At 44.0% G+C, this 19,935-nt stretch overlaps 1 long non-coding RNA gene across 1 annotated transcript in view; it reads left to right on the forward strand.

The window, feature by feature from the left end:
* LOC136586921 (uncharacterized) overlaps positions 1-19,935 on the forward strand; it is a 211,145-nt gene that overhangs the window by 102,378 nt on the left and 88,832 nt on the right. Inside the window, exon 3 of the long non-coding RNA XR_010787353.1 lies at positions 16,607-16,679. This is a non-coding gene — a long non-coding RNA (uncharacterized lncRNA). The remainder of the gene's footprint in view (positions 1-16,606; positions 16,680-19,935) is intronic.

Raw genomic sequence — 19,935 nt, forward strand, 5'->3', positions numbered from 1 at the left:
ATACCCTGCCGGATGTCTTCCGACATCAAAGCTGTACAGCCTTCAATCAGAATGTCTTTAGACGTCAGACAGTGGATTGGAAAGGGTTCAAGAGAACAAGACTGCTTGAGATTGTTTAGCACTTAACCTTGGCTGTCTCCAACATCTTCCATTGAAGGAAATGGTGTGGCAGCACATATGTATGACCATCACTGTCAAATTTCAGGGACACATAAAGGACAATTTCTCTGGATCAATGAGGGTCCCAGACGTCAGACTCCCAGTGGTTAGCAAGATATCCCATATCACGTGGATAAGGGATAACTTTCTCTTATCACCTGGATAGAAGAAAACTTTCCCTATCCACAGGATAGTGAATATACTGCAGAGATAGGAATATGCCTTTAAGCCATTTCAGTCTTGCCCAATCAGAACTATGAACGTCATTTTGCTTTTAGGCCTCATATCCACGAGCGAATTTGATCTGCGGAATCCACACGGTCACCCATGCGGAAGATCCGCAATTCAAAGTGCCCATAGGGAAGCATTGGCATCTACAACTGAATTTAAGCATACGGGTTTGATTTGCGGACCGTTTGGTGGAGAAATAAATTGCACATGCTCCATTTCAACGCGGATTCTGTGCAGACGGGCTCGATGGAAGTCAATGGGTGCGGACGATCCACAGTGCATCCGCAAATACAATTGCGCATGTACTGCGGATTTGAAGGTTAAAATCCATTAGGGAGGTTTGGAAAAGGCTCGGAGATGGGGGAAAAGGCTGGGAGTGGGGTTGCAGACTTCTTTCCAAACGGATGATCCGCAGTGCATCCGTGCAGAAAAACCATTACATCCACGATCTACCGCAAATGGTTTCCGCCAGTCTCCCTCTGCATGTGGAATCCGATCTGCCCGTGGACATGAGGCCTTAACACCATTTTATTTGCCCATTTCTCTTCATCACATGGACACTTTACCACTCTATCCAAGTCTACGAGACGGCTGAGGGTCGCCAAGCACTTGTACTCCAGTTTCATAGAGATGAACATGGTGATAATGTGCTGGCCTGACCTCAAGTCCATTCATTTGGGGCACTCAGGATCCTTGTTCCCGTGATTGGTGGGTGTCCCAGCAGATGGACCTCCATCAATCAGATGCTTATCCCTAACCCTGTGGATGGAGGTATTCTCTTTTTTTTATGGGGCATCCCCTTTAATCTAACATGTTGTAGGACATTAGAAAAAAACGGCTACTGTCTTCAAGATACAGCGGCTCCCTTGAACATGGCCATGTTTGGTATTACAACTCAGCCTGATTCAAGCAAGCAGGACCGAGCTGCAGTACCAGGTACATCCTCTGGGAGAAAGCAGCCATGTTTTTCTAATCTTAACGCCTTAAGGAGAATTGGACACCCCCCTGAGATATGGGAATGACCTAGTAATACCCCAAGGCAGCTTTTATTCCTGGCCACCAGAATAAAACAGCCTGTGTCCCATACAAGTCTATGGGAGAACATTGGGAAGAGTCGGATTTTCAGTGTAGCGTACCAACTTCAGCAGCGGGCATCGCAGGGAGCAAGGGAGTATAAAAAATACCTTGCCCAGTTCTGTCACCTTCCCTGACAGAGGAGACGTGACAGGTTCCCTTTAATGACATCCCATTTCCATTTAGGACATATCCAATATATGGGTTAGTATAGGATCAGTTCAGCCTTCCACTTTGTTTGCAGTCAATCTTTGCAGTCTGCCAGCAGTTAAAGGGTGTTAGATTTTTTTTTTCGACTTCTCCTCCAATTGTTTTATCTTGCCTTTAAATAACTTTCCCTACTAAGTATGAAAAGATAAAAATGAGCATTTCTTTCCAGATGAAGATCCATGGCTGTTATTAGATATAAATATTGCAATTATACCATCATCCCCGAATTGTTACTTAATGTGGATCTTGTCCAAAAGGGAAAAAAAAACCTGAAACAGAGTTTCCATTAATGTTTATTTTATTACAAGACGGAGCAGAGAAACAATTGCCTGCTGTTGATACAATATTTCTGTCTAATAAGTGGCAGTAACCATGGCAAGGATAGCGGGCGGCACAAGCCCGAAAAGTCTAATTATAAGCCCTAGGACAATTACCTCCCACATACTCATCCCTTCTGCATCAAACACTACTTATGGCTTTAGTTTAACCCTTGATACTCTTCTGTGTGGAAGAGGAAGTCCTCTGAAGTGAGGGGTGCAGGAGGTTGGTGACTGGCTTGTCAGGGAGCCAACAGCAGAAGTCGTCCTGTTCTTGCTAGATCCGCTATGGGTGCAGGCGATTCGGGTGATGTTGAGAGAGCAACCATATAGGGTTAAAATAACCGCTAGGTTAAGGCCAGATTCAGACTAGCGTATTTGCAAGCGGAATGGCGTTACGTATTTGCACGCACAAATGCATTTTTTACTGTACCCTTTGTGAGTGCAACTCATCCATTGGAATGGCCAATTCGTTTCATGATTTCGAAATGTTCTTTTTTTTTTCCTGCGCAGGAAGATAAAACATGCTGCATTTTTTGGCGCAACCAAAATGTGCACGCAGAATACATGAATGTGAATAAACCCATTTAAATCAATAGGTACTATTTTCTGCGCATTGGGCACGCAAATTTTTTACGCACAAATGCGCTCTTGTGAATCCAGACTAAGGCCAGTCTCGTATGACCGGATTTGAATTGCGGATTCCACGATCGCCGTATGCACGGAGGAGCCGCGGTAATATGTGGGCTTTGAAAGGCATGTAGTTTTGAAGTTTCCTTCACACCTGTGGGTACAAATTACGGATTCTGCAAGTGGAAGAAAAGTCCAGGATGCTGTATTTTAGTGCAGATTCCGCGTACACGGGCTCTATTTATTCCTATGGATGCGGGAGACCTGCGGCTCATAAGCAGTTAAGATTGGTTATGGGTGGCAGAATCGCTCGCAACTTGCTAGGAGACCAGGTAGAAAAGCCGCCTGGGGAGGAGAAGTCAGCGAGAGAATGAATTTTCGCTTGGTCGGTTTACTGTGCGAAGTTATGACATTTTTTTCCTGCTTGTGAGTTTCTCTTCAGTGTGGACTATACGTTGTCCATATGGTAACACGCACACAAACGCGACCATTCGCAATTAATTTCCGCGATCGCTAGCAGGTCTTCCACTGCAGATATCCACAAGCGGAATCCGACCTGTTCGTGTGATACCGGCCTAAGGGTTAAATCACTGTTTCTGCTTAAGTTTGTATTTTATGGTCTAGTGCGCTTTTTCTAAAAAAGTGACCATGAGGTTATATTTTCACATGAGGCGCGGATTATCCCTGTAGGCGCGTGCTTGGGGTATCACAGCTAGAGGTTACAAGGCCGCTTTCACACAAGCGACAAAATTGTGTGATTTTCCCCCCGCGCGATGCAATAGCACGAGAAAGCACATGTTTGTGAAGCCCATGCTTTTCAGTGGGCTCCTTCCCATTAGCGATGTTTTGATTGATGCTGTGTTGCGAGAAAAAAAATTGCGGCATGCTCTATATTGCGGCATGCTCTATATTGCGGCAATTTGCAATTTTTTTCTTGTAGCCCACGTTTCCCTATGGAGCCTCCTTATTTTTTTTACATTGGGAAGTTCTATTGACTTTCGCAATAAAAAAAAATTGCGCAATTTTATCGCTAGCGGCTGCAGTGCGTGATTATTCTATTTAAAAAAAAAAGCGATATTGCAGAAAAAGCGTGGGGACAAGGGCACGGTTTTCTCATGACAAAATCGCTGTTGCCCCGTGTGAAAGAGGCATAACAGGGCAAAATAACCCACTTCAACGTGGCTTTAACCCTTTAGCTCCACAGGATGTGTATATGTATATCCTAGGTGAGCAGGGTTTGTATGCAACATGATCAGGTTCCAAACTCGCTCCATGCATGGACGTTGTAAGCTGTCTTTGACAGATGACATCCAGTCAGCAGCTGTGATCAGCATTCACGCTGATCGTGGCTGTTAATTCAAATGCCTCAATCGCCTTTCGGGCTGCCATCTATGTGTGCCCATTTAGACAGACCTGTGACCCTTCTTAAAAGAATACCTGCAGAAACATATACTGCAATACTGAGGTATTGCAGTATCATGGTATAAATGATCCAATGAGCGCAAGTTCAAGCCTTCTATTGGAACCTTAAAGGGGTTCTGTCACTAAAAAAGAAAAATGCTATACTTATCTATTCCTCCCGCATCAGTCTACTTACCAGATCTTCACCTCCCCCATGTTCTCCTGTCTTCTGCAGTCCAGGGGGTCACTTCACCTCCAGCTGCCTGATTCTTCTCCTTCCTGTGAGGTTAGGTACATTTGGTTGGCAGTCTGCCAATGTACTTTACCTCACACTTCACAGGCCAGCAGGAGGACTGCCTATCTTCTTCAGAGATTGCTCATGCGAGCTGTCTCTGAAATAGATTACAATTCCTTCCTAGGCAGTGAAGCTACAGCACAGGGATGTGACCTTCACTGACCTAGCAGGAAGGAGTTTGTGATAACCAGCCCTCATAACAAGCTGGGCCCAGCCTGCAGTGAGCTGACCTTGGGCACTGGAGAAGATGTGATAAGGAGACAGACAGGGAAGGAATAGGTACGTTTAGATAATTTTTCTTTTAATGACAAAACCCCTTTAAAGAAAAAGGAAAAATAAATGAAAAAAAAGGTTTTCCTTATTATAAAGGCTATTAAAAGCTTAACCGCGGCATGTTCTATTTCTGTGCAGGTCTCGCAGAGGCCCGCACAGAAATGTCAGTACTGCTGGGCCGGCTCTGCTCTGTGCATGCGCTGGCTGGGCGGCAGCCGGCGCATAGCAGAGACGGAGGTCGCCAGGAGCGGGTAAGTCGCTGGCCTCTGCAGGGGCACGGGACCACATCATGCTGGGAGAATTCTTGCAGCGGGATCCAACCCGGTTGTCTGCAGGCGGCCTAAATGTTAGGAAAAAATACACACCACCAGATTGTGCTATATTTTTGGTCACCTAATCTCGAAGAAAAAAATTATAATAAAAAGCGATCAAAAACCTTTTATGTGCTTCAAGATGGTACCAATAGAAACCACAAGTCATCCTGCATAAACCAAGTCCTCACGCAGCCACATTGATGAAAAAGTTATGGTGGTCAGAAGATATTGACAGAAAATATTTTTTTAAAAATACCTTTTTTTAAATTCAGCAAAAAAAAAAAAAAAAAAGTACATTTGGTATCGTCGTAATCATTCTAACCCACATCCTTTTTGCTGCAGTGTGTACACTGTGATAACAAGACACACTCACACCCAATGGTTGGCGAAATTGCTTTTCTTCCCTTTTCACTATTTAGAAATGTTTCCGTTTTTCAGTACACTATATGCTACACTAAATAGTACCATTGAAAAATATGACTCGTCCCCCCAAAAACAAGCCCTCATACAGCTACATTGACAGAAAAACAATTAAGAATTATGATTTTTTTTGAAAGTGGGGAAGAAAAGCCAAAAATCAGGGGGAAAAAAAGCTGTTTTAAGGGGTTAAACACCGATTTTTGCATTGCTTTTTTAATTTTCTCTCATTTGCCAGAATGTAAAACTCCAAGCTCTGTGCTCGGTGAGCATTACCTGATCTAGTGGCCACTTTTATCCTCCTTTTTCTCAGTGCTTTAGACTCTAGGATAGAGCTCAGATGTCTACTCAGGAATAAATGGCACGTTGCGAGCGAGTAACCCTAATCTGCCCTTACCGGCGTGCTCAAGAGTAGTTAGCAACAGGGGCTCACCGGTGGCTGTACACCTTAGATATGGATCGGCTGAACCTGACAATTTAGGCTTGACTGGTTGACCATCCAATGTGTATGGTGGCCTCCCGATGGGAGATGTCAGGGGAATAATAGGTCAGGTATTTGGATTTCACAGCTGCCTTGCGGTGACTTCTGCGTTGAGAACACACACATGATCGGCCGATCATACATGTGCATGGTTTTGGGTAGGTCAAGAGAGAGCTCTATCGGCATCCAATCTGGCATAACTCATCCGTGCCGGATCGGTCTTCACGAAGGATCGGTTCAGTCTGTAACCATGAACCTAATGTACACAAACTGTAAACACAAAATGGTCGGATATTTCTAATCCATGACTATTTCCTAATTCTTTATGGATGTAGTTGACTAGCGCACATATCCGTCAACATATCCAACTTTCTTGCATTCCGAATGCTACCAGCCATTCCAAACATTCCGTCGTACATTATCTGCGGTTCCCACTCCTTGATATCTTACACTCCCGTTAGAACACCTGTGTCTGCCTTCTGGCTGATCTAAAGCCACACTTTATACCATCTACAAAAAGATGGCAGCTAGTTCTTCCATCCTGAGACACGCAGCTGCTGCCGGTTTTTGATATCCTTCAAAAAAAAAAATTTCCACTTATATTTTGTTTTCTGCCTCAGTCCTTTAATCGTATTATTTTCTGCGGTTTTAGTTTGGTTTTTGTAATGGAAATTAGTAGTGTACTGTAAAAAACAAAAACACTTGTAAATTGTTTCCGAAAACAAAACCTCCTTTAATTAGGAGATGTTCCTTAAAAAAAAAAAGAAAAGTAATGCCTTGTCCTTCCGTTCCTAGAAAACTTTGTCTTTATGACAAAAAAAGGAAAAAAAACCCCAAGTTGTAATCTGGCTTTATGGATTTTGGTAACTTGTAATTTAAGATCAGTTATTAGGTGTGTTTCTGCATTTTATATATTGTTCCCAGATGCTGCAGTATTAGTTTTTATCACTGCATATTTTATGAAATGTCAGCCTTCTGTTGACTGTTCACGAAGCATTGTTAGTGATCAAAGCCGCAACATAAAGGGGAAGAATCTAAACAGTTGGCTTATCTTTGTCCTTCACCGTGACACAAATAAAATAGCTTCAGCAATAAAAGGCGAGAAATCCGACGACAAAAGCCCCCGGTGTGGAGTTTTCGAAAAAGGTAAAATTGTTTGTTTGTCTCACCGATAGACTGAAGAGTCACAGATTGGTAAAAAAATGCACAAAAGATGAGTCGTTAAGGCCGGGAAAAGAGATTATTTTCTTGGCTATTCGCCAGACTAGGCATAGGAAATAATTGACAAAGATGGAAGTTTTTGGAAATTGCTGTCACTAATTCTTTACGGATAGGTCTAATTTACTATATACAAGACTCTAATTGGCCAAATAAAGTACATCGACTAGTATGCACTGGAAAAAATATATTATATCCTCCAGTTCTCTCCTGGGTTGTGCTACTGTGAATATCACCCGTGGCTTAGGATTTCATCCGCTTGTGCCAGGATGATAAAGTGACCCTCCGGGCCTTGGTAAACAGAGATGGCCGCATCACTTCTTTGACTACTTGATGCACACTGTGAATTAGTATGCATCGGTAGTCTGATACGTCATGCTACTCTGATTGGTCAGCACTGCTCGTGTGGACAGCACTGGTCAGTCAAAGCAGGTGTAGTGTAGAGTAATCATTCGTAGTAATACATACCGTGTTTCCCCGATAGTAAGACCTACCTTGATTTTCGGGGGAGGCTTAAAAAATATAAGCCCACCACCAAAAAATAAGCCTTAGCTAGGCTTCAATCCTGGAGACGGGGAATTCAAGCCCCACTTTCAGGAAGAACTGCTCTCTCGGCTTGAAGGAGGACACAGCAGCCTGCAGCAGCGACGGGGGCCAGCGCGAGGACCGGAACACCAGCGTATTATTATACCCCCCTGAAAATTAGACACTGTGCCTCTTTTGAGGCAAAAATTTATATAAAGCTAATAGGTGGTATACATTTAGATTAGATAGTCTTACAATTCAAGAGAAATACGATCTAGCTGTGTTGAATCTGGCGCATTCCAAGACTCTGCGGCTTATTTGCTAAAACTGTCTGAAAGTTAGATGGTGCAAACCTATACTAGCTGGTCTTAAAATACACTAGGTTTATCACACTAGCTTTGCTGAATGCTGAAAATGTTGAATTTTTAAGACCCTCTAGTTTAAGTTTAGACCACCTATTAACTGGCTTAATTTACGCCAAAACTTCTGTCAAAAGTTTGGCGCAATTTAGGCCATGCCCCTTTTGTTTGACATGCCCATTTTCAAGTGAGTTTGCAAAATTTACCGAAAGTGTCTAAAAACACAAAGTAAATGTGTCGCAAAGCATGCAGGACAGTTATTTGGCACAATTTGTAATGGTAAATAAACCCTTGGCTGTCTTAGGTCTTGTGTCTACGGGCGGGTCGGATTCCACCCTTAGGAGCCTGCACGTTGCCAGTGACATATTGTTTTTACCTGCCTGGGTCTTCTCCCTCCTGTTCGGATCTTCTTTCTTCCACATTGGGGATGCGCGCAGGTGCAGAACACCTTTTTTGGACTCCTGCTTTCCCGCAGAACCGCTGCACGACGGCTGTGTGAGCTGCTGGCGGGCCGCGGATCGGACGGCTTCCATTGACTTTAATAGAAGCCGTCAGTGTGGGATCCACTCAGAAATAGAGCATGCTGCGATTTGTTTCCTGGACCAGAAGGTCAGCAAATCAAATCCGCATGCTTAAGTTAATTAGCGGATGCCCACGCATTCCTATGGGCGGCATGATTTACGGATCTCCCGTTTGGGTGCCCCACACTGATTCTGCAAACCAAATCCACCCATGGACATGAGACCTTAGTTTGCACTAAGTATAAATATACAGTATTGGTCAATGTGCCCCTATATTGATCAATCGGCACCACCCACATCTCCGAGTATTATGTCAGGTATGGAGCAAGGTTATATTAGCAAGTTTACGGTTCCAGCTATTGTAATTTCCTATTCCCTGCGGCTGGGCAGAGACTTATTAGTCATTAGCAAGCTATGCCGCTTTTACAGCTGTCTAGTCTTCAGTCTCGGCTAATAGACTGTCACCTACAGACTACTGGCAGGCTGGCAAGCTTCCATTTTCAGATTACTTTCCAAACCGGGAGTGATTCTCATCATAATTGTAAATTGGGAAGCTGCTATTTATGCAATTTCCTAACATTTCATGTAAAATACCTGCAAACTGGAGCTAGACTTTCCTTAAAGCGGCTTTCATTTTTGGTGTGGCACTAAAAAAATTAGGGTATATAGTGGTGGAAATAATTAGTAAATTTGGCACACAGCATAACTGCAGGTAAAAAGTTGCACATTGCGCAAAAACTTTGGCGCAAATGCTATAATAAATGCGCCTCTAGGTTCCCGGAGCCTAGATAAACCGAGATTAAGAAAAGTTCTAGACATGAATATACAGTCCATCTACTGTATATTCATGTAACCATGTGTCAATGTAGTTTAGGCGGGGCGCATCTATAGGAGACGTGTTTTGGGGAATGCGTCATTAAGCGATCATTGCTCTTTTTGTGCATTGTGTCAATATCCTGTACGTTCCTTGTAGCACGCAGAATGGCAATGGCCATCATTAGAAGGTTTCAGCAGAGTAATGCAAGGCTTCGAACGTATGTCACTTTCTAATAAAGCCGGTATTCCAGCTCATTGCCTTACTGTGTACGGAGGCAAATGTTGATTTTGTTGAGAGGGGGGGAACCACCATAAAAGTGCAGAATTAGGAACTAAACCATATTATCTGAACCCTAGACACTGCTTAGAACACTCTCCCATGCATCATTCTTGAGATCGGTACCCACAAAAGGAATGTAATGCCCATTATTACGGCGTTATTAATTCTTATATATCACAATTGAAGCGCTATGAATCAATCTGCAAGGCTAGCGGAAGAGCACAAGCCCTTTATATGCTCCTAGGAAAGAAATAGTACGGGAATAAAAATCCTGAATGATTTTGATCAGCTGTTGTGTATGCCCGGCACAGCAGTTGGTTCAATCAATTTTATGTTTTGGGATGTTTTTATTAAAACGAGCTGCTGCTTTCTGTAAATCATGGAGAAAGATGTGATCGGTACGCATGGCTTCATTTCTCTACCTATAACTTATTTGTGCTACCCTGTAAAGTTAAGGAACAAAGTTTTTTTTTTTTTTTCCCCTTTTTATGGGAAAGGAAAATATATCAAGATATTGTTTGTATCTTTTATTATTGTTGTTTGGAATGTGACAATTGTTACATAGTCATTGATGGCTTGAACAATCGGCCCCATTTTGCAAGGTCCTGGACATGTGACTGTTAGATGAAGACGCCACAACATTCACATTGTGACCCCACATGGAGTGTATACTCTGTGACAGCCAACGTCCCGCCCGGTGTTACCAGTGTGGCTTTAGCGCCTAAGGCTAAGCGTACAGACGTAGTAAAGTTTAACTTGGTGCATTAGGAAAAAGTTCTGTGCCGCAGTTTATTTGCCTTTTCCGTGGCTTTTCAATGGCTGTGCTGCTATAACAATAGCTGTTCAATGATTTGAGATCAAATAACTTGTTTCAGCAAGGTATCACACTCGAGTTAGACTTGGCTACAATTGTCAAACTTTCATGCAATTCTGCTGTATGGAGAAAGTTGTTTAATAAAACCTACAACTAAGGGCGCTTGTACGCGGCGGATTTAATTTGCGGGAAATCCGGGCCGGCTGCTTCCTGCACACGAGCAGAAACTTCCACTCGTGGCAAAAAAAACACAACTTGCTCCGTTCTGTGTGGTTTTCCGCACTAATGGCTTCCGTTGTCAATGGAAGCCGTCCGTCTTGTGGCCCTTCTGCATTGAGCACTGCAGAAGAGACGCAGGATCCTCATCATTGCCTGGCAACGGCGTGGCTTAATCCGATTGCGCGATGGCCGGCGCTCCCGCAGAACAGGAAAAGAAGAATCCGGATAGGTGAGCAGGGTCACAGGCTGGGCACAGGGTTGGATCCTGCTGCGCCATCCTGTATGCCAGGTCTGACCCTATCGTGTGCGGGAGGCCTTACACGTAGAGATGAGCGAGCATACTCGCTAAAGGTAATTACTCGAGCGAGCATTGCCCTTAGCGAGTACCTGTCCGCTCGGAAGAAAAGATTTGGCGGGGGGCGGGGAGAGCGGGGAGGAACGGGGGGGAGATCTCTCTCTCCCTCTCCCCCCCCCCCCCCCCCCTGCTTCCCCCCTGCTCACCCGCGCCAGCACCCAAATCTTTTCTTCCGAGCCGGCAGGTACTCGCTGTTATGCTGTTACATGGACCTTACAATAGATGCTTGTTATAAGAGGTCACAGGTACTCCTATCACAGTTACTGATGATGATCACACTGTTCTCGTCACACAGTTATAATGGAGGAGATCACAGCTCATCCTCCTGGATGTATATAAAGGTCTGTAGCTTATTTAGATGAATACAGAATGTAATGTCAGTTTTGGTATACTCTATAGCTTCATCTCATGTAATGCTGTGCTAATGCATCATGAGATTAATATGTAAATGAAAGCAAAAATCTCAACATCAAAATGGTGCCTGGTAAGTATCCGATAGGAGGCTGCATTGCATGGAAGTGACTGCAGTTTACATAAGAGGCGTAGAATACCCCCAGGCAATCAGGTGAGGGGGCAGGGATGGAAAAATGTGTTTTTCACCGGAGTGGCCCTTTAAAATATTGTATATGCTTTAATGCTTTGTTAGGCAAGTCATCACTAATAATGTTTACATTACACCTGTTTTCGGAGACCTTTCTTACAATATTTCCATGCTGGTCACTGGATCTGCTCCCTCGGCCTGTGGAAGGATCAGCTTGTATGTCTCCTGTGTCTGAGGACTTGTTCACATCACTGATTTGCTTTACGCAAAGTGGAATTAAAAGGAGCGATTCCTATAAAGCAAATGGTTATTTTCCATACTTTCACTGCACAGTAGTAATCTTTATACCGCCAACATATTGTCTCCTAGACGATTTGACTATTTGCAGATAATTGTGGTTTCCTCATTAGCAGCAGAACTCCTCATTAGAATGTTTTGGAAATATAAAGTGGCAGACGGGTCAGCAAAGCAACACCGAATGGCGGTACCACCCCTGAGACACCCCTTGTTAACCGAGGGATGTCCCTGGGATGAGGCCACTATATAGGGCAGCAGAATGGTCAGCAAAGCAACACCGAATGGCGGTACCACCCCTGAGACACCCCTTGTTAACCAAGGGACGTCCCTGGGATGAGGCCACTATACAGGTCATCAGAAGGTTCAGCAAGGCAACACCGAATGGCGGTACCATCCCTCAGACACCCCTTGTTAACCAAGGGACGTCCCTGGGATAAGACCACTATATAGGGCAGCAAAAGGGTCAGCAAAGAAACACTGAATGGCGGTACCATCCCTGAGACACACCTTGTTAACCAAGGAACGTCCCCGGGATGAGGCCACTATATAGGGCAGCAGAAGGGTCAGCAAGGCAACACCGAATGGCGGTACCATCCCTGAGACACGCCTTGTTAACCAAGGGATGTCCCTGGGATGAGGCCACTATATAGGGTATCAGAAGGGTCAGCAAGGCAACACTGAATGGCGGTACCATCCCTGAGACACACCTTGTTAACCAAGGAACGTCCCTGGGATGAGGCCACTATATAGGGCAGCAGAAGGGTCAGCAAGGCAACACCGAATGGCGGTACCATCCCTGAGACACGCCTTGTTAACCAAGGGATGTCCCTGGGATGAGGCCACTATATAGGGTATCAGAAGGGTCAGCAAGGCAACACTGAATGGCGGTACCACCTCTTAGACACCCCTTGTTAACCAAGGGACGTCCCTGGGATGAGGCCACTATATAGGGCAGCAGAAGGGTCAGCAAAGCTACACCGAATGGCGATGCCACCTCTGAGACACCCCTTGTTAACCAAGGGACGTCCCTGGGATAAGACCACTATATAGGGCAGCAAAAGGGTCAGCACAGAAACACTGAATGGCGGTACCATCCCTGAGACACACCTTGTTAACCAAGGGACGTCCCTGGGATGAGGCCACTATATAGGGCAGCAGAAGGTCGCTGTCTGTAAGACTGAAGCTTTCACATTAGAATAATATCTAGAAAATGTTATGGTGCAGATAAGCCTGGGGGTATTTGCACCCTCTAAAGTGTATGTGACATAAAAGGCGCTATTTTAAGGCCGAATGCACTTGGACGGGTCTGATTCCGCATGTGGGATCCCACAGCGGAATCAGACCCTGTACCAGCCGGTGGCCCCCACCCCCTTCCTCCCTGCGCACCTCTCTGGGTTGGTCTTCTGTGTGCTGCGAATATGCCGGCCGGCGCACATGCACAGTGCAGAGAATGTCGTGCCACAGATGCAGATCCGCGGCAACTTCAAAATTGACTTTTTGGGAATCACTGCGGGTCGGACAGCTTCCATTGCATTCAATGGGAGTCGTCTGGAGTCCTGCACGAAAATAGAGCATGCTGCGATTCTTCCTCCCAGGGCGGAAATCGCAAGTGATTTCTGCTCGTGTGCGTGGAAGAATCATTTTACATTGCATGCTATGGACGGACATTGCTGCGGATTCCGCAGCAAAAATCTGTCCATGTGCATTGGGCCTTAATGAGGACATCTGCAAAATAAAATGTCTGCCGTATATATCTGGGCAGTAGTTTGGGGGAAGCTTGCATTTTTTTTAGTAGCAGCCAGAATTACAGAAAGTAGTCCTTGATATTCATGTACTGCAGCTAGCCCCGCCCTCTGATTGACAGCTTTATCCCTATGCACAGTAATATACAGACGGGTATATCCAGTTTGACCGTGTAGCCAGTGTTAATGTACAGATGGATAATTCTTCGCAGTGTCTGCTTTGCCTCCTTTCTTGTCATTCTTGGTAAATATCCTAGTTAGCCTATTGATTGCTCTGTACTACTAGCAGTTCTCCTATATATCCCGCTTGTATACTTAGATCATTCGGATGCTAACAATCAATTGAACTTACTAGCCATAGGGCAGATAATCAGTATGTCTCTGCGGCTAATACAATTGGTTCCATCCAATGCCTCGTTAATTGGGACAGCTCTTGGACCTGTAATAATTGTTTATTGTCAACAGCTATTGACTGAGGAAATGAATATGCAGGAATCCACAATCATATGTGATAGGCGGTATTAAAGGGATGGTCCAGCTACAAACTATAGATTGATTGCCCGTCCTCAGGATAGGTCACAAATAGTAAATTGGCAGGGTCCGTCCTCATGTACCCTACCATAGACTCATTGACTGGTAGAATTGGACGGGACCTCCAGGGTCTTTGAGTCCAACCCCCTGCTCAATGCAGGATCACTAAATCATCCCAGACAGATGTCTGTCCAGCCTTTGTTTGAACACTTCCATTGAAGGAGAACTCACCACCTCCCATAGTAACCTGTTCCACTCATTGATCACCCTCACTGTCAGAAAGGTCTTTCTAATATCTAATTTGTGTCTCCTCCCTTTCAGTTTCATTCCATACCAGTTTTCCATTAAAATGAATAGGGCTTAGCATGCAGTACCAAGCTGGGCCACTGCAGTGGGAATGGAGCTGTTTGCTTTGTGCAGAAATCGGCTCAGTGCACAAGAGCATGGCCTTGATGATCAAACAGCTGATCACTATGGGTCAGGGGCAACAGATCCCTGCTGCTCTAGTATTGATGACCTGTCCTGAGGATATGTCATCAATAGTTTACAAGTGGACAACCCCTTTAATGAAATCTTATCTCTGTGTACTTTATGATTATACTTTGCAGATCAGAATCCCATTCAGGCTGCTCTCACACGGGTGTATTGTCATTGCGTGTCATACACCATGCCAGTAGCCCATTGATTTGTATTGGGATCCTGACACCAGCGTTTTTTTCGTTTGCATATTCACACAAAAAAAAATTGCAGCGTGTTTTATCTTGACGCATATTACTTGTGCATACATGCCAAGATAGTGCATGGGGGTTGATGGCATGCAGCAAGTATGCATGTCATTGTGTACTCGCTGTATGCTGGCGTGCAAGAGAATCGTGTCCGGTACGCCGGCGCTCCTAGTCGTGTGAGTCCGGCCACAGTTATAGGTCTGTTGTTCTCCGTCAGACTTTTTGCTTATTGCTTAGTACTCATGTGGTGTTCCTTGACTTGTCTCTAAACCTGACATGTCCCAAGATATATGGCTCAAAATGTTAAACATAAAAGAAAAAATGTAGACCTTGATGGATGCCAGTTACATGTAATGTATACATTTTTTACTACGTGGCACAAGATTGTATTACATTCGTATCGTGACTAATTGTATGACTTAAAGGGGTTTTGTCATTAGAAAAAAAAATTCTATACTCACCTATTTCTCCCCAGGGAGCCTTCTTACCATATCTTCTCCTCCCTGATCTTCTCCTGGCTCCTCCAGTCCCCCGGGTCACATCATCTCCAGCCGGCCAGATCCTATTCTTCCGGTGATGTAGCGTCTGTCTTCTTCTGGCAGTCTTCTTCCTGCAGGTCAGTGTACCCGGTCACTAGTGACATAGCGTTCACTGCCTAGTGGGGAATGCCAAATCCTATGCTGGGCTATTTCTGTGACTGCGCATGCGTGGTGTCTCACCGTTAGTGTTCATATACTATTGCCGTGAGACACCACACATGCGCAGTTCCGGCAATAGCCCGGCATGGGATTCAGGATTGCCTGCTAGGCAGTGAACACTAGATCACTAGTGACCGGATACACTGACCTGCAGGAAGGAGATTGTCAAGTATGTACGCAACATCACAGGAAGAAGAGGATCCAGCTTGCTGGAGGCGATGTGACCCGGGTGGACTAGAAGAGCCAGGAGAAAATTGGGGAGGAGTAGATGCGATAAAAAGACTGCCTGGGGAGGAATAGGTAAGTATTGATTTTTATTTTTTTTTTATGACAGAACCCCTTTTAACGCAATTCAGGTAATGGTAAGGGTGGGCACAGCTGTAGCTGTTGTTGAACTCCATAGTAAAGCTGTCTTCAGTTAGCTCCCCCTTGTGGTGGCTGCAGATTGCTAAAAGCCTTCTCAACAGGGCTAATGGATTACTGTGGCAACTATCCCTATGAACATAGACACGTATATATTTTTTCACATTCCCTGATGAACCTGAACAATATGAAGGGAGAAATGCGGCAGGACACTCTTTTGCTCGTTTATTATTAATTTACGGTTCTTTTCAATACCTCTTGATATTACAAGGACCCTGTATTTGTTATGTTAATTGGGTAACTGATATATTGTATATTGGTGTGCATATATTCTAATTGGGAACCTTAAAAAATCCAGACTTTATTAAGATACTATTAACCCTTTCCAATTCAGTTTGTATCCTGGTTTTCCTAGGGGGCTTACTCTTTATCTGCCATTATACAACGGTGCTATCTGCTGGCTGAACCCAGTACTGCATAAGGTGACACGTTGGATAGGCTCCGACAGCAGAGCGGCTGGCAATATACAGTAAGAGAACCCCGACGGACGTCTTCAAACATTGGAACTGTACAGCCTTAAATCATAATGTCTTCAGACGTCAGACAGTGGATTGGAAAGGGTTAAGGAAGGGGGTGGGGGGTGTTAAATTCTTTTTTTTTTTTTTTTTTTTGTATATACTTGTGTCCAACTAGTGCACTGATGGTAAAATCTTGAATATTGATAATGAATTCTAGCGCATTAACTGTTAAATCCCATCATATTATACCTACCGTATTGTTCCTTGTTTTCCTTACTGCAGGTGGCTTCAGTTCTTCTTGAAACACCAAGAGGTTAAAGTGAACCTTTCACCAGACAAGACACCATAAAGCAAGGTATTGTGTGTAGATCTAAGCTGCAGTATAGTGGGTGGTCGAATGTGCAGTCAACCACCGCTTCCTTTACCGTCAAGGTAGCCTATAATCCTATGAGGACGTTTCAGGGCGGTTGCACTCCTGCTTGAGGGAACTTGGCTGACCTACGGATTCTATGCATTCATATATGTCATCTTTAGCCTAAACCTCATTACTGTGAACATATAGTATACTTACCTCCGTCCTCCTGTCCAATTATCTGCTATGACCAGGTTTCGGGTTGCTAGGCACAAGCATTCTAGCAACACATGAAGCCATCCACTGTATACAGTACATCCCAAGACTGGGGCGGACTTGCTCCCTCTTGTATACGCTAATGGTCACCAGGGATTCCATGGCATAGATTCCTATTGTAAATTGGAGATTAGAGAGTACTGTATTCCTGGATTGGTACTAAAGCATTGACATTGTTTTTTAATCTGATAACGTATGGCTTTAAATTCATGTTCCTTCAGTCGCAGGCGACAAATCTAAAACCGCGTTTCTTGGATTTATGAGGATAAATCCTGTTTGGCAATCTTGTAGATCCTCCAGAGAATAGTTAAACAGTGATTAATCATTGTTTCTTCACTGAGTGTGCAGAAAAGAATGGGGAAGCCGCATTTCACACCTCTGAAGCAATTAATCCCCATGATCTTAGCCAGGCTTGTCTTGTAGATAAGTCAGGATACAAAACTGTACCTAATTTATCAATGTATGCATGCCATAAAGTATAAAACACACTATTTATTTCATATCATTTATAGTCAAATGTAAAAAAAAAGTGACTTTTTCCCCGCATCCAAGAGTGTTTTTTACATTACCTTCATATAAACTAAGTACCAGAGATTACAATGGGATTGCTGTTTATTGTGCACATCTGGTGCAGTCACTATGCATTTTCTCATTCACTTGCTGGCATTTTTAGTGATTGTGGCATAAATCATTTTGCTAATCAGAAACATAAGTGACGGGAAGTCATCTCCTTTTTTTGAACAATGGGAAAAAACATATGGCTTCTTAGACAGGACTTGGCTGTTCTGCTATTTATGTGGCATTGTATTCTGTATTTAGAATTTCATATTAATTGCAATGGTTTGATTGAAGGCATACAGTGCCCAAGGTTTATGTTCAAAGTATTTTTTTTATGCCTTGTATATGGCACACTTTGAGCTTAACTTTTATGGTCCACCTGCTTGCAAAAATAAAGTTGTAACATATTATGTTATCAGATTCATGAGCAGACTACTTTAAGTAGCTCAGCTACAAAGACTGTGTCTTCTAATTGGCAGTTTGGATCAACAGCCACAGAAAATAAGCCCGAATCCGGTAAAATCTATGTTTTGCGTTGATTATATGTGTCGGATATAAGGAGATCACAGCGCCGTGTTTGACAAAGTATAGTTCAGCTAGTTTAAATAATGTATCGGGGAATGGCGTAAATGGCAATATCCTGAAATATTGTTGCCAGACTTCGCCCCGGTTGTCCGGTGGGAGTTACTGTTTGTGCAAGTTTTGCTACAACTTTCCGTATTTATTGCACCGTAATCACAAATGTATAATTATAAGAGCGGCTTTATTGTATTTTGAAATGGTGTAAAAAATTGCACTTTTTTTTTTTTTTTTTTGCATTTGATGGATTGTCAGAAGTAAAGATTTTCTTGTTTTCTTGAAAATACTTTTTCTGTTCACATTAATCATGTTGATTTAAATGGACAAACAATGACTGTGGGTTATCACCCACCTAAATATGATTAGGCATGATATTAAATGTCACATATAAGGGGGTACCCAAAAGACACTGTAAACTTTTTCTGGTGGGTGGGGTGTTACTAGTACAGGCTTCTGTTGCTAGGTTAATGTCTACAGAACCCTTCTGAAGCGCTGAAGTTGTTGGGGAAGGTTGCATTGTTTTTCCGACAATTTGTTTAGTCTCTCGCCTATTTTGTGGGGGCTAATTCACATGAACAAAGTGCGGCTGTGAAATGTTTCCTTTTCCACTGCGTCGTCTCTTTGTCAGACCGGTAAAAAGAAACTTTGGTAATGGCGCAAGCTTTTGAGACAACTTAGGTCTCTTCATCAGACTAGTAAGAAGAAATGATAGTAATGGCAGAAGCTTTCGAGACTACTTAGTTTTCTCAATCAGGCTGGTAACGTACTGGATGAAGAGACCTAAGTAGTCTTGAAAGCTTGCACTGTTAGCATATACCTTCCCCCCCCCCCCCCCCCAAAGTGTGTGTGTGTGTGGGTGGAGTTAGTGTGCTTATAGAGCGAACGTGCCAGATTTTAAGCTGGCCAGCACTATTGCAGGGTGGCACATTCACATGTTCACACATCCGTCCAGGTCCGCTCCATAGCAGGAGAGGAGAGCAGTTCTCTGCCGCCCGTATGTACCACTGATTTGTGGTTTGCGCCGGCGGGTACTGCTGCTATTCCCCCGCCTCCACCAATCAACTTACTCCCTTCCTACCGCCATACCATGCCGCTTTTGCAGAGCTTCGCTGCTCCTGCTGTGGGAGAGAAAGAGAAAGGACTTATAGTGGCCCCCCGCCGCCCTGTACTATTCCCTACACTGTCACCTAAAGGCCCTTGGTGAGTTCTAAATGTTTTTTTATTTTCCTAGAAGGTAGGTGCATCTTATCATCAGGTATGTCTTATAGAGCGAAAAATACGGTAATTTCTTTTTGCTAGCCATCAACAGGTACCATATCAACAAGGTTATTTTGTTTCTCTAACTGAGAGCAATAACATTGTGCTATGGTGTTGTAATGGGGCAATCCCAGCAGCACCATTACTACCCCTTGTGAATGTGCCCTAGAAATTGTGTCCCGCACTCTTCTGGCACTTGCCTAGTAGTCAAATTTTGCTATGCCTTCCATAGGCACTGAAGCTGCCCCTTTTACACACGTCTTACGTTTTTACTGCAGGCCATCATGTTTCCCAAAATTTCCCAGTAGCCATCCATAGTTGCCCTGTAGTCATAGCAGGAGCCACCTTCTCAATGATCAGAGGAGAGCGTTCTTAACCACTAACATTAAGCCACCAAACCAACTTATGCCCTCATGTAGTCACAGCCAGTCTTGCCCAAAGCCAGCTATGTGCTGCCAGTAGTCAAAGCAAAGTTTGTCTCTATCACGGTTGCCATCCTCCTGTTTACCTTTTTTTCTAAACAAATGAACCCAAAATAAAAGAGAGTCCCAAATTTTTATGGTCACATGCCCCACTCTTTTATATAGGC

This window comes from Eleutherodactylus coqui, chromosome 12 (assembly GCF_035609145.1).
Source record: "Eleutherodactylus coqui strain aEleCoq1 chromosome 12, aEleCoq1.hap1, whole genome shotgun sequence".
NCBI lineage: Eukaryota > Metazoa > Chordata > Amphibia > Anura > Eleutherodactylidae > Eleutherodactylus > Eleutherodactylus coqui.